This window comes from Topomyia yanbarensis, chromosome 3 (genome assembly GCF_030247195.1).
Source record: "Topomyia yanbarensis strain Yona2022 chromosome 3, ASM3024719v1, whole genome shotgun sequence".
Lineage (NCBI taxonomy): Eukaryota > Metazoa > Arthropoda > Insecta > Diptera > Culicidae > Topomyia > Topomyia yanbarensis.
The window spans coordinates 107,234,352-107,248,408 of NC_080672.1; the positions used below are offsets into that span (position 1 = coordinate 107,234,352).

Consider the following 14,057-nt stretch of genomic DNA (forward strand, 5'->3'; position numbering starts at 1 on the left):
ACCCCGCCAACTCTGCTCTGGCAATGTACTGGGACCAGTCTGGCGAAATAAAAAATAAAACAAAACAAAGTAATTGCTGTGTGTTGTGAATAATATAACCATAAAAATAAAAATAATCAACACACAATTATTTAGCTCGTAATCGGGGTGTTGTTTAACTGGGGCAGATTCCGGTCGCTTAATGCTGATGGGCACTTAGGGAGCAGCGGGAAACCGAATCGTGTTCGGATCGCACCCAACATTCGGGCCATTAAACGGTCATATTTCTCGCCACCCGTGATGGTTGCACCAGAAGAATAAATACTTTCTCGTAGCGCGTAAAGATGGAATTGAAATTGAAGCTTGTGTGGTGGTGAACAAAGAAACTTATCTTCACGTCCAGCCACCACCCATCGATGCGATGGGTGGTGTTGAGGGGTAATCCTTTGGAGGAAAATTAAAACAATCAGACCATCGGGCATTCGAGGGTCTATAGCACGAGAGGAAACGGTTCGATATAGAGTTCTTCTGGAGGAGGAAGTGAATTTTTGTTTGTCTTGAGCTGGGAGTAAAACGTGTTCCTAATCTCTGAAGTATTTAATGTAAAGTTTCATGCGGGCGAACCAGTTTTTAGCCGACCAGGCCAATGGTGCAACTTTTGTTTGGTCTCAATTCTGTAGCTTTTGCGTTGAACATGCCAAAGCGATTTAAAATCTGGGATGTGTTTCAGAATGGCAGTTTTGGTACATATATCAACTAAAAGATTCTTCATTGGCCACTTCAACAGCTCCGGAAAACCTAGAGAGAATGGACAACTACACTCTTCGTTAACAGAAATTTAACCATATCAGAACGTTAATCATGATGTTCAGTTCCGAAGGATGAGTCCATAGTTATTACGACCCTTTAGCTTGATTGATAGATCGGTTATAGTTATCAAAATGAAATCAAAGTTTTACAGTATCATAGTATATGTGCATCTGGTAAATCTAGGGCACGAATCCGATATTCGCGGATGGACACAATGCAAAACTCGATGCTGTTTGGAGCAGAAATTGAGCACGTTCGTATATACCAGTGCCTAAATTCGTTGCCTGATGATACGACAAGCTATGTAAATATCATATGTTAGACCGACAACTCATTGGTGCCTGAAACAAGTCGTAAATTTTCGAATAAACATCATTCAAACGATCGCGTCAATAAATTACCGCTAGATATGTGTCATTGATGTTTTAGTCTATCGTTCGCTAATGAATAACAATTCCATTTTGCCAGCTGAGAGCATCAAACACTTTGTTGTTGGCAGGTATATTCAAGCCCATTTTGAAAATGATTTAATAATTATTTGATAATAGATCAAAACTCTGCTCATTTTAGTAATTAATTGAAACTAAAAATTTAGGTTTGAATCCAAATTAAATAACCACTCAACTCAAGTGAACGGCAGATTGCGCAATCGATCGAATGATTAAGTTATTTTCAGCGAATTCCGAAAACCCGCTCAGAACTCAATCTGAAAGAACCGCACGGAAACGCTGTATGGCTTTTAATCGACCCGAGCAACAACAGATGTTTAATCCACTCTCTTGAAACGCTTTCATCGACCGGCAACCTAATCCCGATTGAAATATAATTATAAATGCATTCCCCGAGTGCATCCAGTTGGGAAGATTTAGGAAACCGTCATCGCTACCCGTGCTGCTGCTGCTGACGACGACGTCGAAGGAGAGGTTAGGATTGTTTCGATGCACCAGATGTTGCTTGGAATTTGCTCCACATTTAAATATATGTATATCTGTATACCTGGGGGAGAATGTGGAAACATTTTCCGCTGGAACGGATTCGATTGTGTGGCTGAGTGGTTGGTGGGCGGCCGTTCGTCGATACCGACTGCTGGAAATGGATTCGGTTGCCACCGGACCGGAGTAAACAATTTGTTGTGTAATTTATTCACTACTCCCCCGCTCAAGACGGGGTTGTATGAAAAGATGATTCGATTTATTCTTCATTATGAGGGACTCGAATCGGGTTAGGCCATTGATTGATTACAAATCCTGTAGCGTAAGCTGTTCTAAGCGTTTGAGTCAAGATAGTCGAATCAGGTTTATGCAGAGTACAGGACCACCCTTGCATTGTAGTCTATTTAGTTGCTTCTATATGGTGCAAAGCAAGATTTAGTAAGATTAGAACGAATTTGCATTAATTTTAGACCACATAAATACATGGCTAGGGCGAATGTATAACTGATTGTTAAAATATTCTCAAAATCGATACGGTTTGGAATTACGTCTAAGCATTGGCGAATGGGGGTGTAGTAAGGCGTGAGACATCTCAATCGCTGTGTGATAATTCGAGTTTCTTCTTATTCTATGTAGGCGATAGAAATAATCACCTTTTTAGTCATTCGTTCAGATAGATTTGAACAATAATTCTTTTTGTTCGCAAACAGACAAATTAGAACGTAAAATATCGGATATATTTACGAGCTAAGCTCGACCCTCATTAACAGAAGACAAAGATTAAGCCCGTACGATATTAAGCCTGTTCTAATGACTCTTCTAGTTTTCCGATCTGTTTACTTCACATCCTTGCTCTCACTTGAGTTCTATGGCTCTAATTTTCATAACTTTTCCTACCCAGTAATCTCTAGCTAATTGAATGTCGTTAAAATGTTAAAAAATTACGAGCTAGTTCACGCTGTAAGAGTCGAATCCTAAACAATGCTGCTAATAATTGTAGGATCATGGACAGGTTTTTCGATTTATGACCTATGTCATGGAAACAGATCGATCTGGGGCGTCTGATTTTATGAACGAGTGCACATAAATCCTCTTTAACCTGGAGATTTTGACACTTGATTATTAATCCGATGCACGCCTAATTTCAAACCATGAGTGGGCGAGTTGTGTGAAATCTTATATCTCAACCAGATGTAATATGTTCATTGATTGGTTGAAGTATCATTTATGCGTTATAGTGATTGAACTTTCCGGGAGATGCTGTGATTATCGAATTGAATGTTATTCTTCGTTCATATGTTCTTTGTGCTGATAGGACTGCCGCAAATTGGTAACTGACTTTCGATTCTAGTCGCGAACTGTCAATGCTCTACCCTCATACATGATTCAATAGTCACCGTTTCACTCAGACAAGACCATGCGTATTCCCCAAGCACATTTGATGCACAGTGGATAAGTTTCCTAGATTGTGAAATAAGCACTAACCAAATAAAGTAATTAGGTTGATCGGTCCAAAGACATGTCAGCTCGATCGGCATCAACCGATGAAATCGTGTTCCTTTACAACGCCACCAAATCAAAGAATGGTTAAAATTACATAAGACAAAATATAATTCGGAATATAATAAAATGAAGGCTCAATTATTCGCAATTAAATAAGATCGGAAAAATTAGTTGCATAACCAAGGTGGTTCATTTTCCAAGATAGTACTGTTGATGAGTCACCTTATAAAATAAGTGATAAGGGACGGACGAAAACAGCTGACTACCGAATTTTGTCAAAATTCCGTAATAAGTTTATCCTGTGTAGAAATGTCTTCATAATAAGGAAGTATTTCAAGTTCTTGTTTGACGTCAAAATTACGATCTGAATCGTGCAGGGAGTTTTAGTTATCCGCGGCGAGCTGCTTCGCGAGATTGTTTATAAATTCTCAAATTTTTATTTTTTTGACATTCAAAAAACTTTCGTTTTTGTTGAGTAAATGTTCAAAAATACGCAAACAATAATTTGTTTCTTTTGTTGTTTTCATGTTCAAAAAAATCCTAAAGAACACCTTTTTTTGAACCACTGATGGGGAGATCCCTTAAGTTGCATATCTGATCCCTAGAAAGACCGTAATATATTTGCTGTGATGTTTTGTATCTTCCAAAAACTTATGAAACTTTAGACCAATATACCAGGGCTCAATATTAACTTCGATAAAATTTCTTAGCTTATTTTTTTTTAATTTCAAGACTCAAATTTGAACCAGTAAAATTTGTACAAACATTCTGTGTAATTCTGAGTCTTCAAAGAAGGTTGAAAAATTTTGCATCGAAGCACACGAAAAATTCAACTCATAAATCCATGTATAAAAATCATGGTTTCGATCGTGACCAAGTTTGTGAAATTCTCAGTAATAGAACTCGTCTACATAAAGCTTGTTATATTTAAAAAACTAGTTTGCTCGAAAAATATACATACGTTACATTCCAATGTTGAGATGGGTTACTGTGGTTGTTCCCTGAACATGTTTATTTTTTGTTATGATTCTCGTCCAGAATTTGGGGATATGCTGGTTTGAATAAATTACGTATATCTACTAAATGAAGGAACAATTGAACGAAGTCCATGATTTTAGGAGCTTTATCCCGATTTTCGTAATTTCGTCTCACTTTTACGTGTTATTTTATTCATGAGCTTACTATCGGATTTTTTGGTAGAGTAGTGTGATTTATGTTAATGTTTCAGGATGTTTGTCACGAGTTACGTAATTTCTATTCATGTAATCGTCATATTTTGGTAACAAGTAGATTGATTTGTGTTCATGATTTCAAAATCTTAGTCACAATTTTTGATATTTTAATCACAAACTAATGTTTATGATTTCAGGATTTTAGTCACGATTTTCGTAATATCTATTCAAATTATCGTGATATTTTAGTAACAAGTACATGTTTGTTCAAAAAAATTAAAAAAATTTAAAAATAAGAACGAAGATTATTCAGGATCTTCGTCACGTTTTTGAGATTTTTGTCACGAGTAATGTGCTTTATTTTCATGATCTTTGGATCCTAAACACGAGATTCGTAATTCATATGTACGTTATCGTGATATTTTATTCTTGAGTTCGCTTTCAAATTTGACACGTGGGGTAATGTTGCTCATGATCATGATATCAGCTATTTTATCATAATGTTCGTAATTTCTCCTCGCCTTATCGTGATATACTAATTTTTAATTAATTTTCGATTTTTTACTTTGTGTAACGTGACAACATCACCATCATAAAAGTGTAGCTGGTTCCCGGTATCTTGTTTTGTAAACTATATTACGAATACGATTTGTGGTTCTGTAATGTATTTTTGGTGCTGAGCGATGTTTTCGTTTTCTTTCCGGACATCACATTGAACCTTTTCAAATTAATATCGCTGTTCGAGTTCCTAATAGTTTTCTTACAACTACTACTCGCACATATTACTATTCGCTAGTAGTTGGACATAATTATATGACACTTCATAAAAAAATCCAAATTGTGTGAAATAGTTGACGTGAACATTTCATGAGTTGCATGAAACTGAATATGATAAGTGTCACGACGAGGAGAGAAAGTTACAATTCTTTACCGATTTCGAAACAGCAAGTCCAGCGCTGCCACAGTGATGATGAAACGGTGATGCCAACGTAGATCCGTGTGTACTTACTTTCCAAAGGGAGTGATTGGCTGGTTACCTCGTCGATGAATAGGAATAGTCCTTCCTGATGCTTTCTCTTACTTAAGTGAACTGGGTTTAGAACTTTGAAACTTAATTTGTTCAGAAAATATTTACAAAAGTTATCTTAAAGCTACATGTTGCCCGCGCGATTCATATATCGCTACGGGAAAATTTGTCCCTTTTAGTCCTTAAGTTTTTTCCTATTCTCCTGAGATACGGTGTAGATTTCCTATGGTCTTAGAAGGGCGCAATTCCTATTTGTTTATATATATTGGCCCTGCCTCTTCAAGACTGGCGTATTTAACCACAATACTGATTCCTACTATTCAATCCTAGTCCAGTCCCGCAAGGGCTCACAAAATGTGCGGTTACATTTGTACCGCTTTCTAAGATTTTATTACTATCCTAACCGCAGAGTAAGTGAGAAGGAAAAACCCAAAGCTAGCTAATCGGACTGCGTATGACACGCTTATGTATATTAGGGGCGGGAGGTTGGTAAATAGACAGTGATCCCTTTTTCTGTGTTCTTTTCATTTCATTTTCGGGATTTTAAGATCAACATCAACCTTCCCTACGCGTAGCAGTGATGCATTTCTTATGCACTGCTGACATTGTATAATTAACTCATCTGCGCGGCAACAATAAGGGATATCTTTTAAATATTACATGCACTCAAAATAGATCGTGAATCATGTACTAATGAATTAGCTCACGAATTTTTTATGCTTTTGTGAACCATTTCACGAGCACGACTGGTCCGTCGTGAATATTATGCTAGGAATCACGAATAACTTCACGAATATATGAATACTATTTTATGCTTTTGTGAAGTATTTCACGAACACGAATGGTCAAGTGTGTATTATACCAAAAGTCATGAACCAGTTTACGTTTCCACGAATAAAATTTCATGAATGTGTGAACTATTTCATGAGCACGAATGGGAAGTTGAGATTAATTAACATGGAATTATGAACCAGTTCACGAATACATGAATTATACATTATGATTTCGTAAACTGTTTTACGAGCACAAATGATCCGTTATGACTATTGTACTGGGAATCATGAATCAGTTAATGTAGACATGAAAAATATTTTCTGATTTTGTGAACTATTTCTCGAGCACGAATTGTGAAATGTGACAAATATACTAGAAATTATGAATCAGTTCACTAATTGATGAATATTTCATGATTTTGTGAACTATTTCACGAGCAAAAATAATAAATCGTGACTGATATATCAGGAAACATGAATTAATTCACGTTATTAGGAAGGATGTATGAATAATATTCTGAGTTTCGTGAAATAACTCACAAGAGAATATATTTTGATTTTTTGAACTAATTCGCAGCTCTTAAAACCAGATCATGTTCAAGATGTAATAAATCATGAATTAGTTCACTTCCTATAGTTGGATTCTGAATATTGTCCGTATATCAATGAATAAAATCGCGAGTCAATCTTTAGTTTTATGAATAATATTCACAAAGTTGTGCACTAATTCACGTACAGAAATTCGGTGTTGTAATGACAATGCGGAAACCGTGACTGTACTTCACGAAACAAAAACAAGTTTCTCTACCTATAAAAGCGTTATACAGGCGTTACCGAAGGGAAATTGAACATAATTTTAAAACGTATGGTTTCTGTTCATGTCTGTTCTGTTTTCGTAATGTAAAAATGTGATTGCTCCTGAATTCATGGCCCTTTATTCACGATTTTGGGAACTATTTTTTCCGCGCGTGTACATAATTTCCATGACATTTTTCAATGATTATATTATAGTTTGCATATATTGAGTTTACTATGCTGACTTAAGCCGTTCACGAAAACTGTGCGTATAAATTAATTGCAAAAATCACGACTTCGTAAAGTGAGCGATTTACGAATAGCGTAACCATGCTCCTGAATTCATGAATAATATGCATCCTATTCATGAAACTTTTTAATGTTTCTATAAAACTAGGTTACGCTAAAAATAAATGGCGTTTGTCTCGGATGTTTGTTTAAGAATAGGGCTATTGATGTTTCTCCTGAATTACGTACTGAATTATTAATCATGAAGCAAATTGATGATTTAATGAAGATTCAAGTTTCGTGAAGCACAGTAACACTTTCCTGAACAAGTTTCAGTTTTTTATGATTATAGTTCGTAGTACAAAGATGCACCAAATGTTTTAACTACATCGTCTAAAACATCTGAGCATTAACCGATGTTGATAATTACAGGAATGTTTTTTCATTGATCAATTCATCATAGTGATATTTTATCCATGAGCTATGTCTTCGCGGAGAAATGTGACTCATCATGATAGTAGGATCACGATATGCGTTGTCGTGATATTGTATTCTTGTGTTTACTATCGGATTTCTATTTGAAGTAACGTGATTGCATACTTCTCCCACTCTCGCCTGCCCAAACTAGAGATCAACCAGTAGTTACTATTTGTATGGGTGTTTGGAATTCTAATGTATGTTTGTTACGTACTGCATGACATGCCACAGCTGGAGACCCCAGTGAGGTGCTGGAGCTCACTTTCTTCCTTTATTCATAAATCCACGGGAATATGCACACAGTTACACAGTTATATAAACGAAAAACAAACGCTAGCATACGCGACATAAAAGCGCTTCCGCTATCAAACATGTTAACATATAAATGCTTGTGTCATTCACGGTAATGCAATCGCGATTATCCGCGCAGAACTACGCCTATGCTCTTGCGTACATAAAACGTTTTAATGATCAAGTCAATATGTTAAACTTACTAATTTTTAAACGCGGTCTCCAATGCGATTATATGAACGAACGTTCCCACGCGATCATGAATCGGTCGCGTTCGGAAGCCCCTGCCCTGGTGCTAGTAGCCTAGGCTCAGTTAGACCAATTACGCTCAAATACACCAGATGACAAGATTCAGAGCTACATTACCAGGAACTCTAGTGATATGGGAGAACTCAATTTTCAAAATTAAACATCAAACTCGCGGTCCGCACCAACCAGACCAGAACCAACTCTAATACACAAATTAGCACATCGTTATGCAAAAACAATTTTTACACATAAAGTTACATACCTGCGACACACAAGGCCATATGATCCAACATGTCAACATACAAAAAGGGCCCTGGCGATTAAGCGTACTTATAAACTGTATACATTTTATTATAACGGTCTCAATTACAAACATATAAACGCTCGTTCCCACACGATCATGAAATTTCCACACCCAACCATCTAAACTGTGAACTCAGAATCACAACCCGCTGCAATTGGTCTTAAGCAGTGTTGTAGTGAGGTGAAATTTCTCGTATCGTCATCAATTGTAGTGAGGGATTCTGACAGGCAGCACTTCCGGGAATCCAGTTCCGGTTGGACAACTCTCAGAAAAAAGTGCCGTAATTTTGTGAATGTTCACTATTTTTGCATTATGGTTTTTTATACAAACAAATTTGTTCTAAAAGATGCATCATAGCTGATTTCTATCAGTCTTTAACTATAGGGTAAGGTGGGGCAAATCCGACCTAGTAAATGGTTTTGGCTGTAAAATGCTCATTTTACAATGGATCAAGTCGTTTTATATACCAAATTAAAGGTTAGACTCCTGACAACTTTCTGTATATAGCATTTTATTTCGATCTTCGGAATATCTTGAGATACAAGCGTTTTACAAAAATGTTCATTTTTGCTGTTTTCAAAAATGGTGGGGTAAACTCTACCCTCTATGTTGTTGGTTGATGTAGTGCAGATATTACTCAAATTTTATGGTTTTTCAATGATAAATCAATGAATGTTGTGTTATTGAATTGTAACATGAATAAAATGGAGTTCAATATCAATATTGGAATGCTAAAAGCACGTAATGATATTCCCATTTGCATCGGAGCAATTGCTCGACGAATACTATAATCATCAAGTTTTTGTGTCTTTCGTTTGTAATTATAAACCATTTTGCATAGAAATAATAAATAATAACAATAAAAATATATTTCAATTTGAAAAATAAAAATTTTCTTTGCAAAAAAGCGGTCGGATTTACCCCAATATTTAGAGGTCGGATTTGCCCCACCGCGTCATTTTTCATTACGATGCAATTAAAAAATATATGAAAAACAACTGAATTCATCTATGCACTTTGTAGGTCTTAAATCAAAGAATTTAAATCCACTTACATTTATTATGCAATCACTTTACCAATCAGAAATATCCTGTAGTCAATGATGCACAAAAGTCAAATCAAAAGTTGTAAAAACACACTTTTTGTCGTATGAGCATCTCAATGTAGACTAATAAAATGCTGTCATACCACCATTATGATTATTTTCGATGCTCTACACGACAACATTGATATTAGTTCGCGTAGTGCTTCTGATTTTCGGTAACAAAGGGGGGTCGGGTTTACCCAACGGTCGTATTAGCCCCACCTTACCCTACACTTTAAAAAACCTCTAAAATACACTAAATTTTGGTTGAAGGTATAAAACCAACCCAAACACTCCTGCTAACGAGAATGAGTATTTTTCATAATTGAAAGCATTTTCCAGAAACCAGTCTTCCCATGAACATCGACAAGTTTGCACCGCGCACGCATTCAACCTCAAGCATGCTTGCCTTTGTGTACAGGTTTGTCTCGAACACCGAACCCAAGCGAACGATGTGCAAATTTAGGTGTAAACACCGTGTACGTACGCCGTGTGCGTACACATAAAAGGCAGCACACAAAACAGAATGAATCAACGCTAGTGATGATTAGTGAGAGAAAGAGAAAATTAGTGTCAAGAGCCTGTGTGTACGAACACCGCGTACGTACATGAGGTTCGGTTGTGCAGACGAATCTGTGCACGTATTTTGGTACGCATTAGTGCGTTCGAGTTTGCTCACGAAATGTGGGTTTGAGATGAGCACAGAACTATAGGGAACATGGTGTTCAATGTTCATTTGGGAAGACTGCACAAAACAATTGCTCATACGAGTCTGTATAATGTCCATAATTAAGTCCAAGCTTTACTAACCAAATTAAGGTCTACCGAAAGATACTCGGGGCCTAGTCGCACCACTTGTATAGTGTATCTCAGTACCGCATCTTGGGGAAAATGTGGTCATGGAAATGTGACAGCCTTGGCGGAGACATATGATGACTCTATACCATTGGTTAGATGCGACAGAAGGGGGGATCTGAAAAGCCTTACTTTGATCGATGTAGGCATCATTATCCATGTTTGAAACCTTTTGGACGTAGACAAGCATTTCATTATTAAAAATGATATCCGGTATTGGCTGCTTGCGAACGTGTTCCTCGCCAGCTTGCTGTGAAAAAATTGAAATGGACTAGATTTCTGGACTGGTTGATTTGTTTTGACTGATTGATGTTGATCTCGCCATACTTTACAAAAGCTAGTGGATCTGTGCGACTTGAAGCTATACTTTCAGATTAATTGGACATTCCATCTGGCGTTCCTCAAGGGAGTCACTTCGGATCTTTTCTTTTTGTGCTCTTTGTAAAATCTCTGTACCGTTAATTGTCGTTTTTCAAACTCATGTACGCAGATGTTTTGAAAATTTACCGTATTGCAACTATGGTAGACTGTTGTGCACTGCAATTGGACGTCTAAAGGGCCATGGAATGGTAATCACTTTCAAACGAGTACATTCGCCGATTATGTTCGAACGCCGATTGTCGCAGAATGACTCGCATTTGTTAAGTATCTAGGTATCACTCTCGACCATTAGGTACGATTCACCGCACAGTTCTCTTCCGTTACAGCAAAAGGATGTGCAGTATTTGCACTCATCAAAGACACATCATCCTCATGCTTCTCATTCGACTAGCGAACGATGAATGCAGCACAAAAAATGCGTGCGCAACTATATATGAGCTATGAAAATTCAGATTTCGTTCTTCTTAGTGCACTGTCTGAATACTATGTCGTTTTAAATTGAAAAACACCGGAGCAGTGGATTGCACTGGTTTTGAACTTTCTAGGGAATGAAACACGTCTAGTGGCCTGCTCTTCTGCTAGAAAAGGCGACACCAGTGCAATCCACTACCCCGGGGGTTTTTCAATGAAAAGTCCCATTAGAGATCATGCTGCTCGTTCGCTCAGCAAGCAACGAATCTCGTTTTTTTTCTTTAGAGAGATTTTTGCTTTGTGTGCAGAAGTTATACATATTTCATAATTACAAAATTGATGCACATCTTCTGACCGATTAGTGCAAACATTGTGTGTTTAGTACAATGAAAGTTACTATTGGTCAAAAAATTTCCTCCTGTTTCTTCCGCTCACTACAAAATAGGGCCACGTTCGATTATAGGCATTATTAATGACGAATAGTTCGTCATGAATGATGTCTCGTAAGTACATACGCTTCGATGGTTCATGAGATCACGGGGAAATAAAGAAAAAGAAAATAGGGGCCGTATTCTCATAATAATGTCACCTAGTGACTAGAAGGATGTTTTCTTCTGGTCACTAGGTGACGCGACTATGACAAAAGGGCTCCAGATTTCATATTTGGCTTACAACGGACTATTTTCTTTTCAAAATCAAAGAATCGAAAATGTGATATCTGGGACTCGAAACATGCAACGGAAAAGTTTGTTGAGTATCTACGGAGAACTCTTGAACGTTGTTGCTGGTTTTGGCCAATCCTTTACTTTTATGACGTAAATTTATTTAATGTATAATGTTTTAAATTCGATTTTTAAGACCTTATCAACTGAAAAATATGATCCTACTCGTATTGTATTATAGCAGAGGTGGATCCAGAACAATAATTTCGGAGGTGGTCTGAAATATCCATTTTGAAATTGTTTAATACACGGGGCCACCGAGAGGGGGGGGGGGGTTGGGACGGAGTGTTTCCCCCGGGCCCGGAGTTCTGAAGGGGGCCCGGATTTTCACCAAAAACTAAAATTTTGACAAATACTTTTTCGACAAAAATTTATTTGAAAATGCAATAAAAAATCAAAAATCTGTGTATGATGAAATTAGAACAGCAAAAATTCTAAGCTATATATTTTTACCAAATCAGACGATCAGACTAGGGCAGGCATAACGTAATTGGTACATCGATTGGCATGTACGCAGCTCATCTGGGTTCGACTACCAACCCCGCACACAGGACTAGAGATTTTTATAATAGAAATAACCTGAATGAACAAGCGAATGACCCTAAGGATAAAATTTCTATAATCGAAACAAAAATAAGATCAGACTTGTTAGGTTTAAAAAAGTTAAATGATTTGATTAGAAGTCATGGGGTTGTCTTCAAATTTCGCCAACATGAAATCGATTTTTTAGATTTTTTGAATGTCCTGTCTTCGCAACTGATGGATTATTATCGAAATCAATTATTAGAAAGAAAAAGAAAACTTCTCAATTTAGGGTGGCCACATCGGTTTTTAGAGGCGAATTCCGGGTCTTCGTTCAGGTAATTCGGATTTCGCCCGCAAAAATCAGTGGATTATTTTTTGGATCGTCCAGCACACAGTCATCATAAACATCATCCTCGGACTGCAGGTCCTAATCAATATGGAGGGCCCCTCTCGGTATCATTTAAAAAGTGTTCACCACCATTTGGGTACAGCTTTACTTTTCCCCACAAGACCTTCGTTTCAATGGATCATCGTATGATATGCTCCCCACAAAGATTCTCGAAAGATACTGTGTTCACTGCCTTTGCTTACTGTGAAAAAGAGCAAAGCTTGCTTGGTTTATCCTCCACAGCGAGAGTGGTTAGTGTTTTTGGTTTCTTTGTGAATATTCGAGGAAGCGAAGTACTACACCCAAGTAAATCAACAAAACTGGTAACAAATGCGAAAAAATACACCTAAATATAAATGGCATAGAAAAGTGATATGCTTTACCAAACCAATACACTCTACGGTGACTGTGAAGAAAATATGATATTTTTCTTCCTAGTGCAACGAGATGCATAAGAAATAAAGCAGAGCATATTTATTTGTTTTTAAGCATTTATATATTAAAAAGCAATGGAAGCGTTCCAAAATTCTGTCGAGTAATGATTTTAATTCGAAATTATAACTGATTTCAGCGCATATCTACGTATCTCTTGAAGTTTATCCCCTGTTCAGTAAACTTCTCTTAGTCGAAGTACCACTACCACTATTTGAGAGCTCAATTGATATTCTAAAAGAATTCGAAATAACTCTAACAATTTCAAGAAAATTGAAATCCATGTTTTGTCGTTCATTGTTATAAAATCCATAAAAAATCATATTCAAATACGAGATAATACTGAAAGTTTTTGTCAATTAATGGGATATACATATTGACCAATGAATTGAACTCTAACACTAATTTGCTAAATGATTCAAAATATTTTTTTTCTAGAACCAGATTTAAGTTTTTGCTTTTCAGAATGTTTTTCGATTAAAAAAAATCACAACTTTGATATTTGCCAATGGTTTCCCATTAATAGATGTTTACTTTATAAACTTTGCGATTAATATAACTAAATGATTCCGACAGTTGTGATTTCATCTTTCATCAAAATCCCGAATTTTTTCAACTTTTTTAAATCTTTTGCCAGAAGAAAATTCTACAATCTTTGATTGGAGTGCTTAGCAAAACCGGTTAATCAGAGCTTCATACCGGATCTCAAAAATAATTGA

General features: G+C 36.7%; 1 protein-coding gene across 1 annotated transcript in view; it reads left to right on the plus strand.

Annotated features, from left to right (window-relative positions):
• The window catches only part of LOC131689555 (heterogeneous nuclear ribonucleoprotein L), an 803,699-nt gene that overhangs the window by 600,617 nt on the left and 189,025 nt on the right, over positions 1-14,057 (plus strand). The window lies entirely within an intron of this gene.